Source organism: Bison bison, unplaced genomic scaffold (genome assembly GCF_000754665.1).
Source record: "Bison bison bison isolate TAMUID 2011002044 unplaced genomic scaffold, Bison_UMD1.0 scf7180017864464, whole genome shotgun sequence".
Lineage (NCBI taxonomy): Eukaryota > Metazoa > Chordata > Mammalia > Artiodactyla > Bovidae > Bison > Bison bison.
In genome coordinates, this window is record NW_011495025.1 from 5,306,182 (window position 1) to 5,318,768 (window position 12,587).

The 12,587-nt window shown below is 42.6% G+C and overlaps 1 protein-coding gene across 2 annotated transcripts in view; it reads left to right on the forward strand.

Annotated features, from left to right (window-relative positions):
* The first annotated feature begins 335 nt into the window (after window positions 1-335).
* FAM13A (family with sequence similarity 13, member A) overlaps window positions 336-12,587 on the forward strand; it is a 338,691-nt gene continuing 326,439 nt past the window's right edge. Inside the window, exon 1 of one of the 2 annotated variants that reach the window (XM_010860157.1) lies at window positions 336-410. The gene's annotated coding sequence lies outside the window, so the exon portion shown is untranslated. The other variant, XM_010860158.1, reaches the window with a different exon arrangement.

Genomic DNA, 12,587 nt, shown 5'->3' on the forward strand with positions numbered 1-12,587 from the left:
GGGGTCTCGGGCGAGCGGGTGGGAGGAGGCGGGCCCAACCTCCTTGGAGTCTCAGGGCGTCGCGTGGCTGCTGCTAAGGGCCGGGCTGCTCCAACCTGCAGACTGCTTCGCCCGCCAGCAGGGAGCGGTGCAAGCTCACCTTGTCTTAGCCCTTTTCCCAGTGTCCCGGCTCTGTGGGCGAGGCTTCCCCCCACTCTTACGGGGAATAAAAATCGCACCCTCGGAGGGCTCGCGGGAAAGCTGCGCCGCCTCGGGTGCCTTGAGCGCGATGCGAATGGGGCAGGGCGAGCGCACGTGGAGCTTGTTTACAAATAGCGGCCCGGGCGTCCGCGCCTCGCAGCGCAGACTCCCGGGAGTCCCCAGCCCGCCCGCCAGGACAGGACGAGCCGGAGCAAGAATCCCGAGTCAAGGTATAAGCGGGGGGACGCGGCTGCTGGCCGAAGGCAGGGAGGCTGGCTCCCCGTGGGGAAAGGGGTCAGGCGAGGACGTAGGGCTGAGCTCTGCAACATCCATCCGAGCGAGCCCCGGAGAGGTGGGCGCGCCGCCGAGGGCGGTCAAACTGCGTATCCGGTCGCCTTCCTGCTGGGTTGCTCGCGGGTGAAGGCTCAGTCTGTAGAAGCTACTCTGTGCGAAGCTGACGGAGCCCGGGAGACGGGAGAGCCTGTGGGAAGCTCCCTCGTGAGTTTCTTGCCGCTCCCTTCACTCTCTCTGCCTCTAGGTAGTAGTAAGGGAATTTTAACAAAGACTCCCTTGGTTGGTTTGAATCCGAGATACACTACGTTTCTATTTGGGCGTTTTAAATGAATCAGTTGCGGGCACCTGTGCCGTTATAACCGCTGCGAGGGACCGTGCCTTGCCGGCGTGGCGGGACTCGCTTCCCCGCAGGGCCGGGAGCCTTTCCCTAGAGAAGCGAGCGGCTACACAGTCCTGCAGCACCTGTTTACCGAGGGCACGCCTGTAGCCTGTCCTTTATTACTCTTTTTTTGGGTACAATTTGAAAAAAATGCAAGTCTTTTAGTTAAGCCTCTCGAATTTCTGAAGATAAATGTCTAACCTTTTTCGTTCACATAAAGTAGCATAGTAATTAGTCATTTATTTGCAAAGGCCACTTTGTTGCCAGAATGTTTCAAAAGGGAACTGACCTGAGCAGTCTTACTGCGGAGATGATTTTAAGGCTTCTAATTCTCTGACTTCCTCACCCAAACTGCTCATTTTCCTTCCTCAAAATCACAGCTTTTCCCCATCTGACGTGTTGGAAAATCTTTGATCTCCTAGTTATACTGAAGTTGTAAGTGGTTTTTGACAAATGTCTGCTTTTCCTCTCCCTCCCCTCATGTCTTGGTCCACTATATTGGATAAAATGAAACTTCGTGCTAGTTTAGTATCATTTTTTAAAGTTACCCTCTTTTCTGTGATAGCTGTGGTGGAGGTGTTTTAGTCGCTAAGTTGTGTCCGACTCTTGGATCCCCACGGACTAGACTGTAGCCTGCCAGGTTTCTCTCTCCATGGGATTCTCCAGGGAAGAATGCTGGCGTGGGTTGCCATTTCCTTCTCCAGTGATATTTAATAAGAAGCGTGACAACAGGTGTATCTGAGGTATGAAACATTATTCATTCCTCAGAAGGAAAGGGAGCTGACATTACATGTAGCCAGAAGTTAGCCTGGTTTTCCCCTCTCACAGCCTACTGGCCCCATAATATTTAAATACAATGAACTCTGACTCTTACCTCTATCCCCCTCTATCTCTGGGGTTTCATTTCCTTCCAGACACCTCTCGGATCCTCTCTGTTTCTGCTGAATTCTCCAGCTTGTTGGTGTCTTATCTCTTATAGCTGTTCCCTTTTCATCACTTTGTGTAAGTTCAAATTTGGAACATAGCCCACAGTTCTTGTTTTCCTCAAACACTACTTCGTAGGAGACCCTTGTCTGCCCAAGACAGCTTTAGACAAGATTTATTTCATCTAACAGACTTGTTCCTTTTTTGGAGGGGAGGGGTCACTAATTGCAGTAGATACATCAATACATTAGCTATAAGAGTAGGGAGACCTTAAAATAGAATGCATGTTAGCCTTGTTTTATTAAGAGACTGGCTGGCCATAGGCAACTGCTTACTGCCAGTTCTTTCCATTGGGTGTCACAGCCTTGCTCTGTCTTGCTGTGTCGTCCTTCCCTTTTCTCTCCAGTGTTTTTCTGTCTCAGGGTCCCTTCTGTCCTTCTCTCTCAGCCACCTGTGAAATCTTACAATTCTTCTTCCTTTATTACACAGAGCAACTTTATATTCTGTATCTGTTTTCCAGTTGTCCCTTACCCTAATCAAAAGACACGTCACTCCTTGTGGAATTTTGCCACCAGTATTTCTTTCCTTCTGCATATATGCAGTCTCTCCTAAATCCTTCTAATAGTAAAGTTTGTGTTACCTCTGTTTTATGTACAAGGATGCAAAGCTTAAAGAAATGTATGAATGTATCAAATATAGGTTGTTGAATGGAGATTAATCTGACTTTGAAGCGTGTTCTGCCCACACTATCACAATTGAAGTATTAACTCAAACACATGAAAACAGGAAAGTAAACTTGTGGGTTTTTTTTTTTTTTTTTTGAAAAATTAAAGTCTCAGTTTATTAAAATGAAACTTTTGACAATAACCTACCAAAAAGGCATTCTTGCTTGAGAGTACTTCTAAGTCTGCAACTGAGTTGATCAGACACAGCATTTGGTTTATGGAATGTGGGTTTTCTTAAAACTGCTCCAAATCACCTGAAAGTGGCTTATGTTTCTGACCATTTACAAGCCCTAAATTTATTCTTAATGCATAATAGTATTGCAGTGGAATAGGAGACCTCTAGAATAAATTCTTGATTTTATAGGCACTGCATTTTAGGTTTCCATTTAGTTCATCACTAACCTCATGCACTTGGAAGTTTTTGTTTGATACCTGAAATTACTCCAGTAAGCTTAGGATGAGGACATGTTAACATCATTCCATGTGTATTAAACTGATTTAATATCAAGTAGTATTTCTCTGTTAATTGAAATTTTTACTGCCAGTGGGAAATCTGTCACTTTCAAAAAAAATGTACTGTTACCTATTTTAAGAGACATAAAATATTAAGGGGAATTTTAAACTAAAAAATAATTTGGGGTTGTGTTTTAGTGCTAACAAGCTGTGAAACAAGCTCAAGCTGGGAGTCAGGTAGAGCTTATTATAGGATTTGGGTAAGCTGGAATCAAGATTGCCGGGAGAAATATCAATAACCTCAGATATGCAGATAACACCACCCTTATGGCAGAAAGTGAAGAGGAACTAAAAAGCCTCTTGATTAAAGTGAAAGAGGAGAGTGAAAAAGTTGACTTAAAGCTCAACATTCAGAAAACGAAGATCATGGCATCTGGTCCCATCACTTCATGGGAAATAGATGGGCAAACAGTGGAAACAGTTTCAGACTTTATTTTTCTAGGCTCCAAAATCACTGCAGATGGTGATTGCAGCCATGAAATTAAAAGACGCTTACTCCTTGGAAGGAAAGTTATGACCAACCTAGATAGCATATTCAAAAGCAGGGACATTACTTTGCCAACAAAGGTCTGTCTAGTCAAGGCTATGGTTTTTCCAGTGGTCATGTATGGATGTGAGAGTTGGAGTGTGAATAAAGCTGAGTGCCGAAGAATTGATGCTTTTGAACTGTGGTGTTGGAGAAGACTCTTGAGAGTCCCTTGGACTGCAGGGAGATTAAACCAGTCCATCCTAAAGGAGATCAGTCCTGGGTGTTCTTTGGAAGGAATGATGCTAAAGCTGAAACTCCAGTACTTTGGCCACCTCATGTGAAGAGTTGACTCATTGGAAAAGACTCTGATGCTGTGAGGGATTGGGGGCAGGAGGAGAAGGGGACGACAGAGGATGAGATGGCTGGATGGCATCACCGACTCAATGCACGTGAGTTTGAGTGAACTCCGGGAGTTGGTGATGGACAGGGAGGCCTGGAGTGCTGCAATTCATGGGGTCGAAAAGAGTTGGACATGACTGAGTGACTGAACTGAACTGAACTGAAGGTGATTTTTAGAGACATTTAAAGAAAGTGAAGGGTCTGTTCTTGGTTGGGTGCTTTTAGAAAGCAGAGGCAATTTTACTATTAGGCATCTTCATTTTTACCCCAGAAGCCGAAGGAACAGGCTTCTCCTCATTGGAGAAGAAGCAGTCATCAATAAAATGAAAGTTTGTACTTTGAAGTCTCTTTTAGCTGTATATTGTAGACAAAAGCTTGTTCATTTTTATTATAAACGTTTTCTTTTAAATTAGTTAAAGGGGGGAACACTTTCCCACTTAAATTTCTTGCCCCAAGTGTGAGGTCAGATTGCTCATCAGAAAGTCATTTTCCTTAAAAAAAAGAAAAGGTTATGATACTGAAAGGTGACTTATAGTCTTGTGTTGTATAGATGCTCAGTAGGCTTTTATGGCTTCCCTTGTGACTCAGCTGGTAAAGAATCCACCTGCAATGCGGGAGACCTGGGTTTGATCCCTGGGTTGGCAAGATCCTCTGGAGAAGGGAAAGGCTACCCACTCCAGTATTCTGGCCTGGAGAATTCCATAGACTGTATAGGCATGGGGTCACAAAGAGTCGGACGTGACTGAGCGACTTCCACTTTCAAGGGGCTTTTAAACTTAATTTAGTTTTCCATATTTCTTTGTTGGCTGGCGGTAGATTTTCAGCTGATAGGCAGTATAGGCACAGATAAGAGAATGAGTTCCTGGGAGGGTAGAAAAGATTTAATAGGGTCAGAAGAGGGAAAATTGCTGGTGGAAATGTTAAAAGTTAGGAAAGCAGGTGGATATAAATTGAAGAACCAGTGAATTGCTGATTGATGTCAACAATGTGGGTGGGGAATTTGAGTGAGATTACACACTGCCCGCCTTATGTTTCCAAACTTGCCCAGTGTCCAGCTGTTTGCTAAAGGAGCCCACAGTTTTGTCAGGTGGATCAAATCAGGTTTATTGAGAGCCTCCGGTGCCTCCCTCTCCCTCTCCATGGCAAATGCAGCGTCATGATTTCAGGCTCCTCATTCTTCTTCTTTAGCCTACAAAGTATTTTGCAGGCTACAAAGTTAATCTGTACATCTTTCAAGTTCTAGTTTGTCCCCAAAGCTGAGTTTTTCAAGATTCCTTAGACCCTATGGATGAGAATCGCCTGGTGTGTGACTTATAGATTCTGGTGCCCACTTCCAGGATGAAGCTCAGGAATCCTTATTTTCGGTGAGCATCACAAGTGTTTGTAATAGCTAAAGATTGAAAGCCTTATACATTGACAACCACTGTGAATGAGATTCCTCTCTTAAAACATTCTTTTGGGAGAGTTTTTCTTTTCTCTTCCCCTCCTACCTTCTTAAATTATATGCAATATTTGAAGGAAGATATAAAATACAGAAAAAAAAGGAAACAAGCATACCAATATTCAGAAATAACTACACTTAATATTTTGGTGTGTATCCATCCTCTTTCATCAGTGTAATTATTATATATGTAATGTGTGTATGTATATGCATATTTCAGTAAGAATTTGAAGTTATATACATAAATTATATACATGTGTTTATTAACACATTATAAATATCTTAGATATTGTTGATTCTAATCAACCAAATACCGTCAGAAACACATCTTTGCCCAGTTGGGCTTACTACTGAACAGAGAGTCTCAGAAAAGAGGGAGTCAGGTAGAGCTTATTATAGGATTTGGGTAAGGTGATTTTTATAGAGATTTAAAGGAATTGAAGGGTTTGTTTTTGGATGGGTGCTGTTAGAAAGCAGAGGCCATTTGGCTATTAGGCATCTTAATTTTTACTCCAGAAGCCAGAGGAACTGGCTAGAGTCCTTGGAGAAGAAGCAGTAGTCACTCTTACTAACCTGGAGAGGAGGGTGTTTGATCATTTTTATGGTAACATAGCTTTCCCCTTCTTTCCTGGTGAGATTTTCTGTTCAGGCAGGATTAAAGTGTGATCTTGTTTTTGTCTTGTTTGATTGCAGTCATGGAGAATCCTTCTCTAATGTCTATGAAATTAATTACATTCCTCAGGGTAACACCATACTTACCTTGTTCAAAGCTTTCAACACATACTCGAAGGCTCCAAGATTCAAAAAAGTTTAAATAATTATTAATTCTTTCAACCTTGAAGCTATCCCTAATGCAACTGGCTAGTCATTGTAGTTCCACCTTATGAGACTCCCTTATGCTTGAAGATGATAGTTATTAACGCCTCGTGATGGTGTTCATGAAACTCAGTTTTGATCAATTCTAGAAGTTTCTATCACCCAAAAGAATACCCCCTTTCCCTCCATCCCTCCGTCCTCTTCCTCAGCCCTTGGCAACCACTCGTCTTTATGGATTTGCCTATTCTAGGTATTTCATATAAATGGAATCATACAGTGTGTGCCCTTTGTGAATGGCTTCTTTTCCTTTAATCAAATGTTTGCAAGTTTAATCCTGTTGTAGCATGCATCACTGCATCAATTTATTACTGAATAATTGTTATATGGATACCCTGTGTTTCATCTATCAGATGATGGGCATTTTGCTTGTTTCTACTGTTTGACTATTATGAATAATGCTGTTGTGAACATCCAAGTACAAGTTTTTGAGTGCACATATGTATTCATTTCTCTGGGGTGTACCACAGATTGGAGTTGCTAGTTCATGTGGTAACTTTATGTATAACCCTTTGAGGAGCTATTTTCTAAAGCAATTCACCATCTTATAGTATGTGAGGACTCAATCTTATTCAGACTGCTATAACAAAATACCACAGATCAGGTAGCTTATATACAACAGAAAGTTATTTCTCACAGTTCTGGAGGGTGAGAGGTCTCGAACCATGGTGCCAGCAGATTTGGCCTGATGGCTGGTTAGGACTGACTTCCTGGTTGACAGATGCCTTCTTGTCATGTCACCACTTGGTGGAAGGGGTGGGGGATCTCTGTGGGTCTCTTCTATTAGAACCTATTAGTGAAAGCTCCACCCTCAAGACCTAAGCACACCCCAAAGGTCTTGCCACCTCAGGCTGTCATATTGGGCATTAGGATTTCAGCATAGGAATTTGAAAGGGACATGGACTGTCAGACCACAGCAGGCTCCAGTGTCTTCACCAACACTTGTTACTGTCTTTTCTGTTCACAGCATCCCAGCAGATGTAAACTGGTATCCGGTTGTGGTTTTGCCTTGTATTTCCCTTATGGCTCATTGGAGCATGACTTGATTAGCTTATTTACCAATTTCATATATCTTTTTTTTGCAGTGCCATCTATTCAGATCCTTAGTTCAGTTTTTAATTAAATCACAATAGAGTTACAATAATAAGTTTAAAGTATTACAATTTACTGTTCTTCCACTGGCTTTCCTGGTTGTTCTTAGTCGCTCAGTCGTGTCTGACTCTTTGTGAGTCCATGGACTGTAGCCCGCCAGGCTCCTCTGTCCATGGGATTCCTCAGGCAAGAATACTGGAGTGGGTTGCCATGCCCTTCTCCAGGGGATCTTCCCAACCCAGGAATCAAACCCAGCTCTCCAGAATTGCAGGTGGATTCTTTACCATCTGAGCCCCCAGGGAAGCCCATGAATGCTGGAGGGGGGAACCTATCCCTTCTCCAGGGGATGTTCCTGACCCAAGAATCGAACCTAGATCTCCTGCATTGCAGGTTACCAAGGAAGCCTGGCTTTGCTAGAGAAGAGACATAAAGAACTTGCTGACGAACATCTCTATATCTAGCACAACTGATGTGGACAATATTTTTCATGATATGCAGTCACTTAAGGATTCTTGTGATAAATTCTGGCCATCTAGTCAGAAGAAAAAATTATGACTTGTGGATGAAATTAGGCGTCCTTTTATCTGACAAATCTATGAGCTTTGGTTTGTGCTAAATTGCTATAGCTAACTCCTTTTGAATTTCTTGTATTTTTCTTTCTCTTAGTCATTCATTGTGTTCTTTTTAGTTTTGTTTTAGTGGTAACTCTTTCTATATTTGGAGAAGGCAATGGCACCCCACTCTAGTACTCTTGCCTGGAAAATCCCATGGACTGAGGAGCCTGGTAGGCTGCAGTCCATGGGATCACTAAGAGTCAGACACGACTGAGCAACTTCACTTTCACTTTTCACTTTCATGCATTGGAGAAGGAAATGGCAACCCACTCCAGTGTTCTTGCCTGGAAAATCCCAGGGATGGGGGAGCCTGGTGGGCTGCTGTCTATGGGGTCGCACAGAGTTGGACATGACTGAAACGACTTAGCAGCAGCAGCAGCAGCATGGTGCAATTGACAGTCTTCAAAGAGTCATCCTTTTGGAGATATGTTTGAAATATACTTTATTATTATCTTTTTCTCCTTTGTAAAATAGTGACAGAGTCTAACTCTGCCCTTCCTATTTGTATTTATTTTCTTTCTCAACTTAAACCCTGACACTAAAAATCTGAAAGGTGGTGGTAGGTGATAATTATCTCTTTTCCTTGGCTTTTCATATTTTTCCTTTTTTGCTTTGTTTCATATGGGTGTGTATTCACATATATCAATTTATATGTGTGTGTGTGATACATTTTCCCCTCAGTTGAGTTTAGTTCAGTTGCTCAGTCGTGTCTGACTCTTTGCGACCCCATGAATTGCAGCACGCCAGGCCTCCCTGTCCATCACCAATTCCCAGAGTTCACCCAAACTCATGTCCATCGAGTCGGTGATGCCATGCACCCATCTCATCCTCTGTCGTCCCCTTCTCCTCCTGCCCCCAATCCCTCCCAGCATCAGAGTCTTTTCCAATAAGTCAACTCTTCGCATGAGGAGGCAAAAGTATTGGAGTTTCAGCTTTAGCATCATTCCTTCCAAAGAACACCCAGGACTGATCTCCTTCAGGATGGACTGGTTGGATCTCCTTGCAGTCCAAGGGACTCTCAAGAGTCTTCTCCAACACCACAATTCAAAAGCATCAATTCTTTGGTGCTCCGCTTTCTTCACAGTCCAACTCTCACATCCATACATGACCACTGGAAAAACCATAGCCTTGACTAGATGGACCTTTGTTGGCAAAGTAATGTCTCTGCTTTTCAATACGGTGTTTATGTTGGTCATAACTCTCCTTTCAAGGAATGAGCATCTTTTAATTTCATGGCTGTAGTCACCATCGGCAGTGATTTTGGAGCCTAAAAATAAAGTCACCCACTGTTTGCCCATCTATTTCCTATGAAATGATGGGACTGGACGCCATGATCTTAGTTTTCTGAATGTTAAGCTTTACATCAACTTTTTCACTCTCCTCTTTCACTTTCATCAAGAGGCTCTTTAGTTCTTCTTCACTTTCTGCCATAAGGGTGGTGTCATCTGCATATCTGAAGTTATTGATGTTTCTCCCAGCAATCTTGATTCTAGCTTGTGCTTCTTCCAGCCCAACATTTCTCATGATGTACTCTGCATATAAGTTAAATAAGCAGGGTGACAATATACAGCCATGATGTACTACTTTTCCTATTTGGAACCAGTCTGTTGTTCCATGTCCATGAACATGTTCCATGTTCCATGTCTAACTGTTGCTTCCTGACCTGCATATAAGTTTCTCAAGAGGCAGATCAGGTGGTCTGGTATTCCCATCTGTTTCAGAATTTTCCACAGTTTATTGTGATCCACACAGTCAAAGGCTTTGGCATAGTCAGTAAAGCAGAAATAGATGTTTTTCTGGAACTCTCTTGCTTTTTCATTGATCCAGTGGATGTTGGCAATTTGATCTCTGGTTCCTCTGCCTTTTCAAAAACTGGCTTGAACATCTGGAAGTTCACATTTCACGTATTGCTGAAACCTGGCTTGGAGAATTTTGAGCATTACTTTACTAGCGTGTGAGATGAGTGCAATTGTGCGGTAGTTTGAGCATTCTTGGCGTTGCCTTTCTTTGGGATTGGAATGAAAGCTGACCTTTTCCAGTCCTGTGTCCACTGCTGAGTTTTCCAAATTTGCTGGCATATTGAGTACAGCACTTTCACAGCATCATCTTTCAGGATTTGAAGTAGCTCAACTGGAATTCCATCACCTCCACTAGCTTTGTTCATAGTGATGCTTCCTAAGGCCCACTTGACTTCACATTCCAGGATGTCTGGCTCTAGGTGAGTGATCACACCATCGTGATTATCTTGGTCATGAAGATCTTTTTTATACAGTTCTTCTGTATATTCTTGCCACTACTATTCTTAGTATCTTCTGCTTCTGTTAGGTCCATACCATTTCTGTCCTTTATTGAGCCCATCTTTGCAAGAAATGTTCCCTTGGTATCTCTAGTCTTCTTAAACAGATTTCTAGTCTTTCCCATTCTGTTGTTTTCCTCTATTTCTTTGCACTGATCACTGAGGAAGGCTTTCTTATCTCTCCTTCCTATTCTTTGGAACTCTGCATTCAGATGCTTATATCTTTCCTTTTCTCCTTTGTTTTTGCTTCTCTTCTTTTCACAGCTATCTGTAAGGCCTCCCCAGACAGCCATTTTGCTTTTTTGCATTTCTTTTCCATGGGGATGGTCTTGATCCCTGTCTCCTGTATAGTGTCACGAACCTCTGTCCATAGTTCATCAGGCACTCTATCTAACAGATCTAGTCCCTTAAATCTATTTCTCACTTCCACTGTATAGTCATAAGGGATTTGATTTAGGTCATACCTGAATGGTCTAGTGGTTTTCCCTACTTTCTTCAATTTAAGTCTGAATTTGGCAATAAGGAATTCACGGTCTGAGCCACGGTCAGCTCCCTATCTTGTTTTTGCTGACTGTATAGAGCTTTTCCATCTTTGGCTGCAAAGAATATAATCAATCTGATTTCGGTGTTGACCATCTGGTGATGTCCATGTGTAAAGTCTTGTCTTGCGTTGTTGGAAGAGGGTGTTTGCTATGACCAGTGCGTTCTCTTGGCAAAACTCTATTAGCCTTTGCCCTACTTCATTCCGTATTCCAAGGCCAAATCTGCCTGTTACTCCAGGTGTTTCTTGACTTCCTACTTTTGCATTCCAGTCCCCTATAATGAAAAGGACATCTTTTTTGGGGTGTTAGTTCTAAAAGGTCTTGTAGGTCTTCATAGAACTGTTCAACTTCAGCTTTTTCAGCATTACTGGTTGGGGTATAGACTTGGATTACTGTGATATTGAAAGGTTTGCCTTGGAAACAAACAGAGATCATTCTGTCTTTTTTGAGATTGTGTCCAAGTACTGCATTTTGGACTCTTGTTGACCATGATGGCTACTCCATTTCTTCTAAGGGATTCCTGCCCACAGTAGTACATATAATGGTCATCTGAGTTAAATTCACCCATTCCAGTCCATTTTAGTTCACTGATTCCTAGAATGTCGACGTTCACTCTTGCCATCTCCTGTTTGACCACTTCCAATTTGCCTTGATTCATGGACCTAACATTCCAGGTTCCTATGCAATATTGCTCTTTACAGCATCGGACCTTGCTTCTATCACCAGTCACATCCACAACTGGGTATTGTTTTTGCCTGGTCCCTCCCTTCATTCTTTCTGGAGTTATTTCTCCACTGATCTCCAGTAGCATATTGGGCATCTACCGACCTGGAGAGTTCCTCTTTCAGTATCCTATCATTTTGCCTTTTCATACTGTTCATGGGGTTCTCAAGGCAAGAATACCGAAGTGGTTTGCCATTCCCTTCTCCAGTAGACCGCATTCTGTCAAACCTCTTCACCATGACCCGCCCGTCTTGGGTGGCCCCACATGGCATGGCTTAGTTTCATTGAGTTAGACAAGGCTGTGGTCTGTGTGATTTGATTGACTAGTTTTCTGTGAGTATGGTTTGTGTGTCTGCCCTCTGATGCCTCTCGCAACACCTACCGTCTTACTTGGGTTTCCCTTATTTGGACATGGGGTATCTCTTCACGGCTGCTCCAGCAAAGTGCAGCCACTGCTCCTTACCTTGGACGAGGGGTATCTCCTCACCGCTGCCCCTCCTGACCTTGAACATGGAGAAGCTCCTCTTGGCCCTTCTGCGTTCACGAAGCCACTGCTCCTTGGACATGGGGTTGCTGCTCTCGGCTGCTGCCCCTGACCTTGGGTGTGGGGTAGCTCCTGACCCCTACCCTTTTCTTTTTATAATGATGCTTGTAGATCTCACAAATTTCTATTTCCCCCTTTTTCTTTATCTTCTACATTGTGTTCTTTTCCTTTGGGGATGTAATAGTGAAACTAGCTAACAATTTGGAAAACCCCTGTCAACAGTGTGCTGAATTGATGTGCAATTACATGATTGCTTCTTTTAGAAAAAATTTATGGATTTATTAAATCTATCATTATAATGCTGACTGGACTTTTAAAATTTCTCACTTCAGTTGGTAGTTTGTTTCCAGTCATGTTAAAAAGAAACAGGCTGATAAATTTAACAATAATCTCTGTTACCATAACACAGGAATTATTTTGCACTGACCTTGTTCTGAAGTTGTTGGAATTTTTTTTTTGTAACCAGTAGATGACTTTAATTTATTATTGCTACAGTCCCTGAAGAGCAGGTTTTTAGGTAGTTTTTCTGACGTACCTTTCAAATGCAGTATTGACTTCAACTAACCAACTTCCCTCCCT